This window comes from Ascaphus truei, chromosome 6, assembly GCF_040206685.1.
Source record: "Ascaphus truei isolate aAscTru1 chromosome 6, aAscTru1.hap1, whole genome shotgun sequence".
Lineage (NCBI taxonomy): Eukaryota > Metazoa > Chordata > Amphibia > Anura > Ascaphidae > Ascaphus > Ascaphus truei.
The window spans coordinates 85863797-85874641 of record NC_134488.1 but is presented as its reverse complement, the minus strand read 5'-3'; the positions used below and the strand labels follow the sequence as shown (position 1 = coordinate 85874641).

Below are 10845 nucleotides of genomic sequence, written 5' to 3'. Positions count from 1 at the left end.
GGTGACATGGTTTCAAAACATAACAGCTCAGACAGGCGGGGCTCAGCAGACCAGACTGACTTTGCATACCAGGACAGTCCTATTCATTCAGCCTGGCTTACCCAATGTTTACTCCTCTACGGGGGGAGGCTGTCTATGAGCGCAAATAAAAGGCAAACGGGCTTGGGCGGGAAGCAGAGCACTTTCTTATGTCCTTTTTTTAATTGAGCTCGAATTATGTGAATGTTAGGTTTTGTTAGTGTGCATCAGGGGCTGCACTTTGTGTAGGCTGCAGAGAAGTAAAACGAGCTCCCCTGCCCAGGCTGTGAATGCAGTGACCCTGGCGGCGGCAGCACCAGCCCCCTGCATCAGAAATAGCTTTGGGTGCAAGGAATGAGAGGAGGACCTTTTATAACCTAACTCTAAGGTGAAGTTGGAGTGTCAGTGGTTGTGTGAGTATCTCTCTTTATATATCATATTGAATACAGATGAAAGAAATACAAATATATGTACTGGTAAAAAAAAAGCAAAGTTAGGACCCTGTGGAAACTATTATTATTTAGTTGCATATGTAGGAATCCCATTGAGAGGGAGGGATCCGCTCTGCTTCTGTTGTAGACTAGATAATGTGTACAGTAATAATAATAATATAGTTCATACTGGGTCATTGTACAGTTATAGTACATTGTGGGGTCAGACATTAAACACCTTAGTTCTGATGTTAAAAGAGTTGATTTGCATATTCATCTCCTGTTGTATTTCTCCTAAGCTCCTATTTTTTGCTGCTGTGTCAGTTAGTGGTATATAAGAAGGAGCTAGAAGATAAATTCGTTTATGGGGTACATAAATGTTTGCGTTTCATGAGGTCATTTTTCTCCATTTCATGTATATTAGTAAGAACTGCCAAATCTGCCCTGGGAAAATTTATGAAGAAGCAAGTCACATCAAGTATATAATATCTGGGGAACAAGTTTCTTGTATTAGATACCAACATTGAAGAATGATCACAAGTGGCACAATGAATCAACCACAAGTCACAAATATATTTAAAAAAAAATGTTAAACATATTCACAATTTGAAAGCTCCTTTTAGAATACGTCTCAGACCCAATGTATGATATGAACAGAAACAAATTTGATCTGTCAAAATGTGCATGCTAATAGCTATGCAAAGTACATTTACAGGAGTTGCACCTCACACTTCCTATATTGAGTTGATAAACCTAATGCCTCGGATATAGTGCGCGACGGAGCGCATGGCGTCGCGTGCGATCAGTGGAATGATATCCACAGAGATGGGGAGGCGTGGCCGTGATGTCACGAGACTGGTTCGCCCTCATTGGGTGACCCGGCCGTTGTGCAACAAAATCCAAATCTTTTGTCGGCTTAAAAATCTGCCGCTCCATCGCGCTTCCTCGCTTGCGCACTATGGCTGGCCCCATAGATCCCCTGCATTTTGTTCTCGTCACGCACACCGTTGTGCGGAGTATGGACGCGGCCTAAGGCACCTGGTGAACTGGTGTCAGACTCAACAGGATAAGGCCGAACTCATACACTCCGCTTGCTTGCGAGAGTGCGAGCTCTTGCTGCAGTAGCACACACGATCTGTGCTCAGTGTAGGAGCATATTGGGGGGCATGGCTGCTGCGTCACAAAGCTGGTTCCCCCTCATTGGCTGAACCAGCTCACGTGACGCTGATGTCATGCGGCAACGCTTGAAAAGACCATTTTTTTTATCTCTTCAACTTGCGGTCGCACCAGCGCGCTGCGTTGTGTGCGCACACGAAGCGGCCTCATAGGCATTGCTCAATTTGAGGTTGGCAATTGCAGGCTGTATAATCTTAGCCTTAGAACCCCCAATCTCTGTTGCTCTAGCAGTGTGAGCTAAACTATCTGATGCCTAGTACTACTGTCACTGTCTATTACCATGTCTCCAAGGAATATCTATTTTGTTGAACTTTGATAAGGATTATAACCTTCAAAGGACTTCAAACCCGAAGTAATATCTGTACTTAGGGCTATGAGTTAGTAGGGCCAGGTGAGATTAAATAAAACACAGATTTTCTGAAACACACAAGTAAAAACAAGGTAAAGCACAGCAACTAATGCAGACGCAGAGAGAAAGTAATATAACAAAGTGACCTGGAGACTTGAGTTAGTACTTCTAATCTTATAAAGGATAAAGTCCGTGGGCCAGATTCAGGGCTGGCTGGGAATATTGTGGGACTAGGTGCAGACGTGATGTGGGGCCTCTTCACTTCTCCTTCGCCATCTCTTCCTGCAGGGTCCCTCATCATGGGGCCGCAACGTCAAATGGGGTTGCGTTGCCATGACAACGGGACATCAGGTGACGTCTGTGCCATATGCGATGTCACGTGACGTCCCATTGTCAAGACAAGGCGCCATGATGAGGGACCCAGCAGGAAGAGATGGCGAAGGAGAAGTTAAGAGAGTTACAGAGACCCCGCTTTACCCTTGGCAATCAGTTTAATTGTTGTGGGGAAGTGCGTGGGGCACCTGTAACCATGGGGCTCGTTGCAGTGGCACCGATGACACCACCATCAAGTGGCCATATTTACTAAGCATTGTTCTGCCATAAAGCACCTTTAGTGCTGGAATACATTACAGCCTATTCGAATAAATGGATTGTAAGGAGTCTTCCTGCCCCAGAAGGTGTGTCATGGCAGAAGACTGCTTATTAGTTATGCTTCTCTATCCCAGAAAAGGGTCACGTTCTTTGTAAAGGTTAGAACAGGGGTGCGCAAGATTTTCCTGGGGGCACGGCGGTTACAGAGGTCCCGCGCTCTTCCCCAAGGCATTTAAATTAAATGAGAGGGGACCGCCTGAGGCCTCTGTAGCTCACTTAATTGGCTTCCAGCGACGCATCATCATGGTAAAACGGCGTCAAATGACGCCGCGGGGTCACATGGCGTCATGTTACCATGTCAACATGACCTCACATAACCTGACGCCGGAGCCAAGGTAAGGGGAGCGCAAGCAGGGGAGGACAGAATGCAGGGGGGCGCATGGGGAAAAGTGTGCGCAGCACTGGTTTAGAGCACTCAGTGAGAAGTAGAGCTCAAAAGTATGCTGTGACAGCAAGACTATCCATCAACTGGTTTGGCTCACATTGTTAGAGCTGATGCCCATACAAGCAGTGGTTGTGGGTTCTAATGCCGTTGACGCCTTGTCTGAAAGCCGTACACTATTCCAGTCACTAGATACCTTAGGCTTGTCAACTCAATATAGTTGTTCTAGACAGCCTTTTAGGAAGTGTGGGTTGTGACTTATGCTAATGGCTATGCAAAGTATATTTTAATATCTCCCAGGGTACCTCAGGTGTGCGCTCCCTAATTTATTTGGAGGGAGGTGTGAGGGGATATAAATACAACTGGAGACACTACTAGATTGGAAGTCGTCCTCCAATCCAAGATCAGATTCTTAAAATTCGAACCAGATTGAATCCAGTGATGGATTTTGAGATATCTGCTCTGATTTTTGTGTGCGGATCAGATACGGTCTAAAAAAACCTATGAAAATCCACAGATCTAATTGAGACAGGTTTACCCATTTCTACTTGGGAGCACTTTAAAATCAGTCAATGTTTTGACCCAGAAGGCTATTTTTCAGGGTGAATACACAGCACATGTTTTGCCCTGATGAAGATCCAAATAGGTTGAAACGTTGACAATTCATATGAAATGCAAAAGTGACATATTCTTTACGTTTTGGAGTGCATCTAGGCCATTTACTTTCTAACTGGTTGAAGAGCACATGCTGTCCTTTGGCAAATGTTGGGGCCATATACTTGTAACGCTTTTACTACACTAGGTTTAACAGCACAGCAGTAATGAGTGTTAACTCAGGTCTGTAACAGAAAGATGCATAGATAAAAACTCCTCTACTTACCAACATTAGGATGCATTTAGATTAATGTTGCATTAACCCGATAACCATAGACACATCTGTAGCCAGCCTGACTGGCACTAAATTTACCTTTTGTATTCAAGAAAAAGCAACCAGTTACTTAGCTCATGGAACAGAGTACTAAAAACAAGAAGTGCATTGGGCCTATGGACAGGGATGGGGGTCAGTGGTAAGAGAAGATAGCTCTGCCCTATTAGTTCCTGAAGAATTTCCATAGTCCAGCCCCTGGTAAAGACTATCTTGTATCACCACCCTAACTCAAGATTGTGCCCCTGCTAGATAAGAACATCTACCTGTTTGAACTTTCTTTAATGAGGACTGATGCTATTAAAATGTCCTGGCGCCCTATATTGTTTCTTACAATCGCACTGTTCAAACCCTATTCTGGTACTGCCAGTACTGTTACACTGCATTTATTGCTGGCTACCAGTAGCTTCCTATAATTGATAGCTGAACGAACCAAAATCTCTACCACTATAAGCACTGTTACACCTCTTTTACTTGAAGCAGCAAAACGTGAAAAATCCTATCTGTATATATTCTTTTTTTTAACTCCTACTGCCATTTTTTATGATTTTTATAATGTACTGGTCATCTTTTGGTTGCTACAGCAACCATTTATAAAGTCATATCCACTACCTTTTTGAGCTCTGCCCTTTAGCAACAAAGTATCACAAACAGAACTGTTTCTGTGTTCCAAAGAAAAGTGTCTATTACTCAGAAAGCTGTAACAATAATGTGTTACACTTAGTAATATGTTACATATCAGCTAGAAGGCGGCCATGTTCTTAGGCACACAATTAGGATTTTTACACATTTATAACAGGAGCACCAAATGATTGCCACCTTAGGTAAGAATGTAGAATTATACATTGTCACGCGCTTTATATATACAAATAAGTAGCTTTCTACTTTAAGTAGAAGAAGCTGCTTTAATTAGGGATTTTTATAAAATCTCTCAAACTATTTATATTCCTTTTATGGTATTGCTAAAAATTGAAATACATTCCTCTTTATTTAGACCTCCAATGTTTCTCACTTAGGGGATAATTCAATATATACCGGAAAAAACAACAACATTGACTTGAATGAGTTGTTGGCTGATTTCTATGTGAGTGGCCGCTTCAGGGTATATTGAAATACCTCTTTAATTTCAAGGAAATTAAAATGTGACACTTTTTTTTAGCCACAAGGGGAGTATAAAATAACTTTCTTAAAATATCCAAAAGGGCTTGCAAGAGCGGTTTCCCTGAACCGAAGGCTTGTAACCAATGTACCGTAAAGTTACTTCCCCGTGCTGGAGCTCCCAGCACTGCCTACGGGTCTAAATTCTCTCTTCTAACAGGCATCAGACAACAGAAGATATCCCACAACTGAGGTCCATATTCAATATGCTGTAAAATCCTTTTTTTCCCTATTCTAGTCCCTTTAATTTAAATAGAACTGAACTCTACACCAGCACAAGGAAGACAGCCTCACAGAATAGGGGCCTAAGTTTATTACCGTCAGAGCGTTTTATGTTTCTCAACAACTGTTTTTCCTTCAGCAACCTGCAGCTGTCTGAAGATGTCAAATCCTCTAGTGCCTTGATTTGCAGCAGAATATATCTCACATATCCTTATTTGACTTCTTATGATGTATTTCATTATTTTGTTTGCACAACAATGTATACTTGATGACATTATTTTGATGGAACTGGTACCAGTTGTATATGAATTTTAGTTTTATTTCGCAGCTCCTTGGCTGCTGGGGGCTGCAACGTATTGTAGAAGACACTAGATGTCACTGCACTGGTTACTGAGGGCTAAAGTTGAGTGATTTGATCGTTTTTACAAGATGGGGTTATTGCATGTTATATTTTGCTGAAGATGCTGAATGTAAAACATGTTTACTATCTCAGGGGTGCGCAAACTGGGTGGTGCAGAATTTTCTGGGGGGTGGGTGCGGATGCTTACAGAGGCCTCCATGTTCTTCCCCACAACATTTAAATTTAATTCCGGTGGAGCGCGCAAGGCCTCTGTATGTCTCTTACTTGTTTCCGGCGGCTTCTGGCGACACGTCTCCATGACAACGTGGAGTCAAATAGCAACGCGACGTCCAATGACGCCGCTGATGCCGGAGAAAAGGTGGGGGGGAGCGGGGGAGTGCAGGCAGGGGGCGCAAAGAAAAAAGTTTGTGCACCCGTCTACTATCTTATTCTTCCTCCGACCAAGCAACTCACTGTTAGCAGCCTGTTATAGCACAGCAAGCAGAAAAACATGCACCTTAACCTTTAGAGTGCCAGGAACCAGCAGCACCAGAGTGCCACCCGACCTCCAGCACTTCCAGATCATGTGATTGCTGAACGAGTGACCACATGACATGACCCGGCTCAGGATGCCGGAAATGGAAGTGACAGGGGGCTCCTCTTATGTTTCGATACCATTATAGCGGTCAGCCCGATCACCCCATAGAAAATGAGCAAGTGCCCATGACGTACCTGGTTCGTCATAACGGTATTGTACAGGTTAAACTCTTACGGGAGCTCTGAATATACATCCTAAATTCTGGCACCCTGGAAGTCCTTGTAATGTTCCCCATACTTCATGGCTTTCTGATCGTTTTCTAGGGAAGAACACAGAAGTGATCTAAATTGTAAGCTTTTAGCAGCAGGGACCTCATTACCTATAGCAGGGGTGGGCAAACGTATTTGTCTGCGCCCCCCTGTCTGCTTTCCCCCCCCCCCCTCGTACCTTGTCTCTGACGTGATGTTGTATTGCCTTGGTGACGCGTCGCCAGAAGCCCCCGGAGACAAGGTAAGTAACATACAGAGGTCTCGCAAGCTCCCCCGGCATTTAATTTAAATGTTCTGGGGGAAGAGTGCCGTGCCCCCCACCCCCTCCCACCCAGAAAATGTCATGCCCCCCAGTTTGTGCACCACTGACCTATCGTTTCAATTATATGTACTTTATTTCTTGTTCTGTTTCTTGTCCCCATATTGTACTATGCTGTATAATATGTTAGTGCCATATTAAAAAAAAAAAAAAAAAAGGAGAAAAACAAAGAATATTAAAGCAGCACAACACCATGCACTACATCTTTCCCCCCCTCTTTTTTTTTTTGCTATAGGATTGAAGCAGGTAGTCTTCGGTGAACCCCATTAATTTCAGCTCCAGAGACCCTAAGCTTCCAGAAATAATTACCTCTGTAGGGGTGCCGATATCTCCGTGGAGTTTAAATGTCCAGGTCATGTGGGCCAATAGGAAGTTTCAAAGGATGATGTCACAGCTTCCTATTGGGCCGTGTGACGTGGGACATTTAAGCTGCCATTTCATTAGGCAATAAAGGTCAGTGCGTAATGCTAAGACCAAAGCCAGGAGAAGAGTCATGAGGAATAATGAAAGGTACTTGTATTTGACCCCCAAATAAATGCTTAATTGAAGGCAGGTACTGGGTACGTATTCCTAGATAGTGAACTTCCCACCCATGTAGGTAAGTAACACAACCACACCAGGAATCAAAAACATTTAAAGTACCCTAGAAAGTACCTAAAGTCCTGAGATCCATAATTAGGAATACATGTAGCAAGCAAGTTACTCACTTATGAAGCTGCAGCGTCCATGTAATCCTGAAGTGGGGGTCCTTACGCGTGCATCCGTCCAGTGAGTCAATGTAACAAAAAGGAGGAGAGGAGGCAGAGCACTACAACAGGTATCCAACAAATAAATGATCAGGGGAGTGTGTCCCCCATAAAAACTAGTTATTTAATGGTCATGTAGAAAAAAGTGGGCCAGAAAGCCCTACCAACGTTTCACGCTACTCAGAGCGCTTTGTCAAGGTACCGTGAAACGTTGGTAGGGCTTTCTGGCCCTCTTTTTTCTACATGACCATTAAATAAATAACTAGTTTTTATGGGACACACACTCTCCTGATCATTTATTTGTTGGATACCTGTTGCAATGCTCTGCCTCCTCTCCTCCTTTTTGTTACATTTCATTAGGCTGTAGATATACTGGCACTCGCTACGCAGGTATCTCTGGAAGCTCCGGAGACTCCCTGCTTCACTCGTAAAAGAAAATATGTATTGCATGGTGTTTTATTGCTTTAATAGGAGGGTAAGAGGAAACCCTTCTACTTGTGTTCATGTCACCCTGGTGACGTAGCGATCACATGATCGCCATTTGCCAGAAGGGCCGTGGCAGACCCTCTGGTACTCAAGGGGATTGTAAATGGTCTTATTTGTTATACTACGTCTCTGATGTGTAATACCAAGGTAAAGGAAAACTAATAATGGGTATACATGTTTTTTTTTTTTAAATTGTCATTGATTTTACTACGGTTCTAGATTTGTTTCTTTACATTTTCTTTAATAGCATTGTCAGTATTTATGCTTTTCTGAACCTAATAAAAAATATATAGGTCCAATGAATCACTGCTCTTGTGAGCTTACACTTTAGTCATTGGAGCCTAAGGCTACAGAATAGATTTAGTTGACGTGATGGTGCAGAAATGCTGACTTAATGTAATAGGTTGAAAGATGTACTTATGCAGGCCAGCATTAATATCTATCTCCTTCTCACATTGGGCTGATACATTGTGAAATACAGCTTCATAAGGGGACTTGTTATAAACAGAGCAATTAATATAGACCAGGAGTGGTCAACTCCAGTTCTCAAGGGCCACCAACAGGTCAGGTTTTAAGGATATCCCTATTTCAGCACAGGTGGCTCAGTCAATGATTGCACCACCTGTGCTGACAAAAGGATATCCTTAAAACCTGACAGGGAGTTGGCCACCCATGATGTAGATAGACTATGCAAATATCTATATTACACACGTGCATCAGCAGAGATTTAAGTCTACTGGGAGTGTAGAGCAGACAAAGCATGGGGTGTATAGATAGAGACCAAAGTGTTTGGTATTTAAACATGTTAGAAATCTTGCAGCAATTTGTCATGTGCACACTATTAAGGATTGTATTTTCTGAATGTGCAAGAGAGGTCCGCATTGCTGGTCTGACACTCAAGGGGTTAAACAAAATGTTTATGATCCACCACAGATTAATGCTTTGTAACTCCCTTGCAAAATACACATGCAGCAGCATATAGCATTCCAGAGTATGACTTAAGAGAATGTGGACCCATTATTGGACTCATTTATAGCTACTAAATCCTTCTGCCATACTAATAATCTACGTCTGCTGGAGATACCCAATACCATTTATACAGTGCAGTCTTTGTGGGGTGTAAAATAATTTTCCTCAACCAGAAAATGTTGTTTTGATTTGTACAGGTGGGACACCAAAAGTAGAAGGTCAAACAGTTTCAAGATATTTTCTTTGAACAATCCTTTTTATGTTGTAGTATCCAGCAGTTATTTTCTTTTTTTTTTATGCTGCAATAATGCACTCCAGATGTATATCCCCTGGTATTTTTATGGCGTAGTAATTGAATAATGCAGTGGAACTGCATATACAGGCATACCCCGCATTAATGTACGCAATGGGTCCAGAGCATGTATGTAAGCGAAAATGTACTTAAAGTGAAGGACTACCTTTTTTTCCACTTATCGATGCATGTACGGTATTGCAATAGTCATATACGGGCATAACTGATGTAAATAATGCATTTGTAACAGGCTCGGTACAGGTAGGGAGCTGGTATTGCTGTTCAGGATGTGCTGACAGGCGCATGCGCGAGCTGCCGTTTGCCTATTGGCGTTGCATTTTTAAGTATGTATATGTGTGTCTTTATTAACTGTCAAATGGTCTTGCAACATATTGCATTGTAGATTCCACTAACCACTTCTATGATAGAACCGTTTTTACAGGTCAGTGTATGATTAATCATAGGACACAAGTTTGAATGTAATATTTAGTGTTTTTAAAAAAAAAATGTATTTTCCCATCTTTATAACATTCAATCGTTTGTATATTAGAATCTAGGTCAGTGGTTTTCAACCTTTTTTTGGTTAAGGAACGGTAAGTGAAATTTTGAGGAACCCCCCCCCCCCCCATGTCTAATAGCGTGTCTGAGATCAGATGCATTGTAAATTCTTCTGTACTTGATACAATTTTCAGATTACAAGAAAATTGCAGGGGGCCCTTTAGGGATAACCGGGGAACACATGGGTTCCTTGGAACCCCGGTTGAAAAACACTGATTCTCTGTAATGTCCGTTTTAGTGTATAAATAACAGCATAGCATCACTGATCTGTGATTGACTGAGTTTAGTTTATCATTGCTATGTGAAGCTTCGTAGCATTCCCTGAATGTAGCTGCCCGTATATGGTCAATGGGAAACACTTCCTGGGCTGCCCACACATCTCTACATCAGCAGCCTGTGAGCCTCATTTCACACCTTCTCTAGTAATGCTAGGCAATGATTCAGAGGACTCTTCTAGGGAAACCTTGTCTTCTTGTGCCCTCTAAACACTCATTCATCTCTTTAGAACGTATAAGGAAAATGACGTTGGTATGTACTTCTTGCTTTGAAGTATGTTCTGGAATACAGTACAGAAAGTCGAACAACTAAATAAAACAAAATCAACAATTTCAATCACAGATATATTTAAAGTAAGACTGTGCAGGTAACGTCTCTGAAAGGTGATAATGGCTTTGAGGCTCTGATATATATTCCCCAAACTTCTAGAATAATTTATCTGGAGTGCATTGTTGCAGCATAAAAAAAAGATAACTGCTGGATACTACAACATAAAAAGTATTGTTCAAAGAAAATATACAAAAATGTGTTTTTTAAAATCACATATCACAGAGGGCATCTTTGAATGGGGCATCTTGAAACTGTTTGCCCTTCTGCTTTTGGTGTCTCACCTGCACAAATCAAAACATAATTTTATGTTTGAGGAAAATTGTTACACCCCACAAAGACTGCACTGCTGCACTTTATAATGGTATTGGGTATCTCCAGCAGACGTAGATTATTAGTATGGCAGTAGGATT

The 10845-nt window shown here is 42.2% G+C and overlaps 1 protein-coding gene across 1 annotated transcript in view; it reads left to right on the top strand.

Annotated features, from left to right (window-relative positions):
* Positions 1 to 316: 316 nt before the first annotated feature.
* The window catches only part of KLHL21 (kelch like family member 21), a 32476-nt gene continuing 21947 nt past the window's right edge, over positions 317 to 10845 (top strand). The window contains exon 1 of the mRNA XM_075605001.1: positions 317 to 431. The gene's annotated coding sequence lies outside the window, so the exon portion shown is untranslated. The remainder of the gene's footprint in view (positions 432 to 10845) is intronic.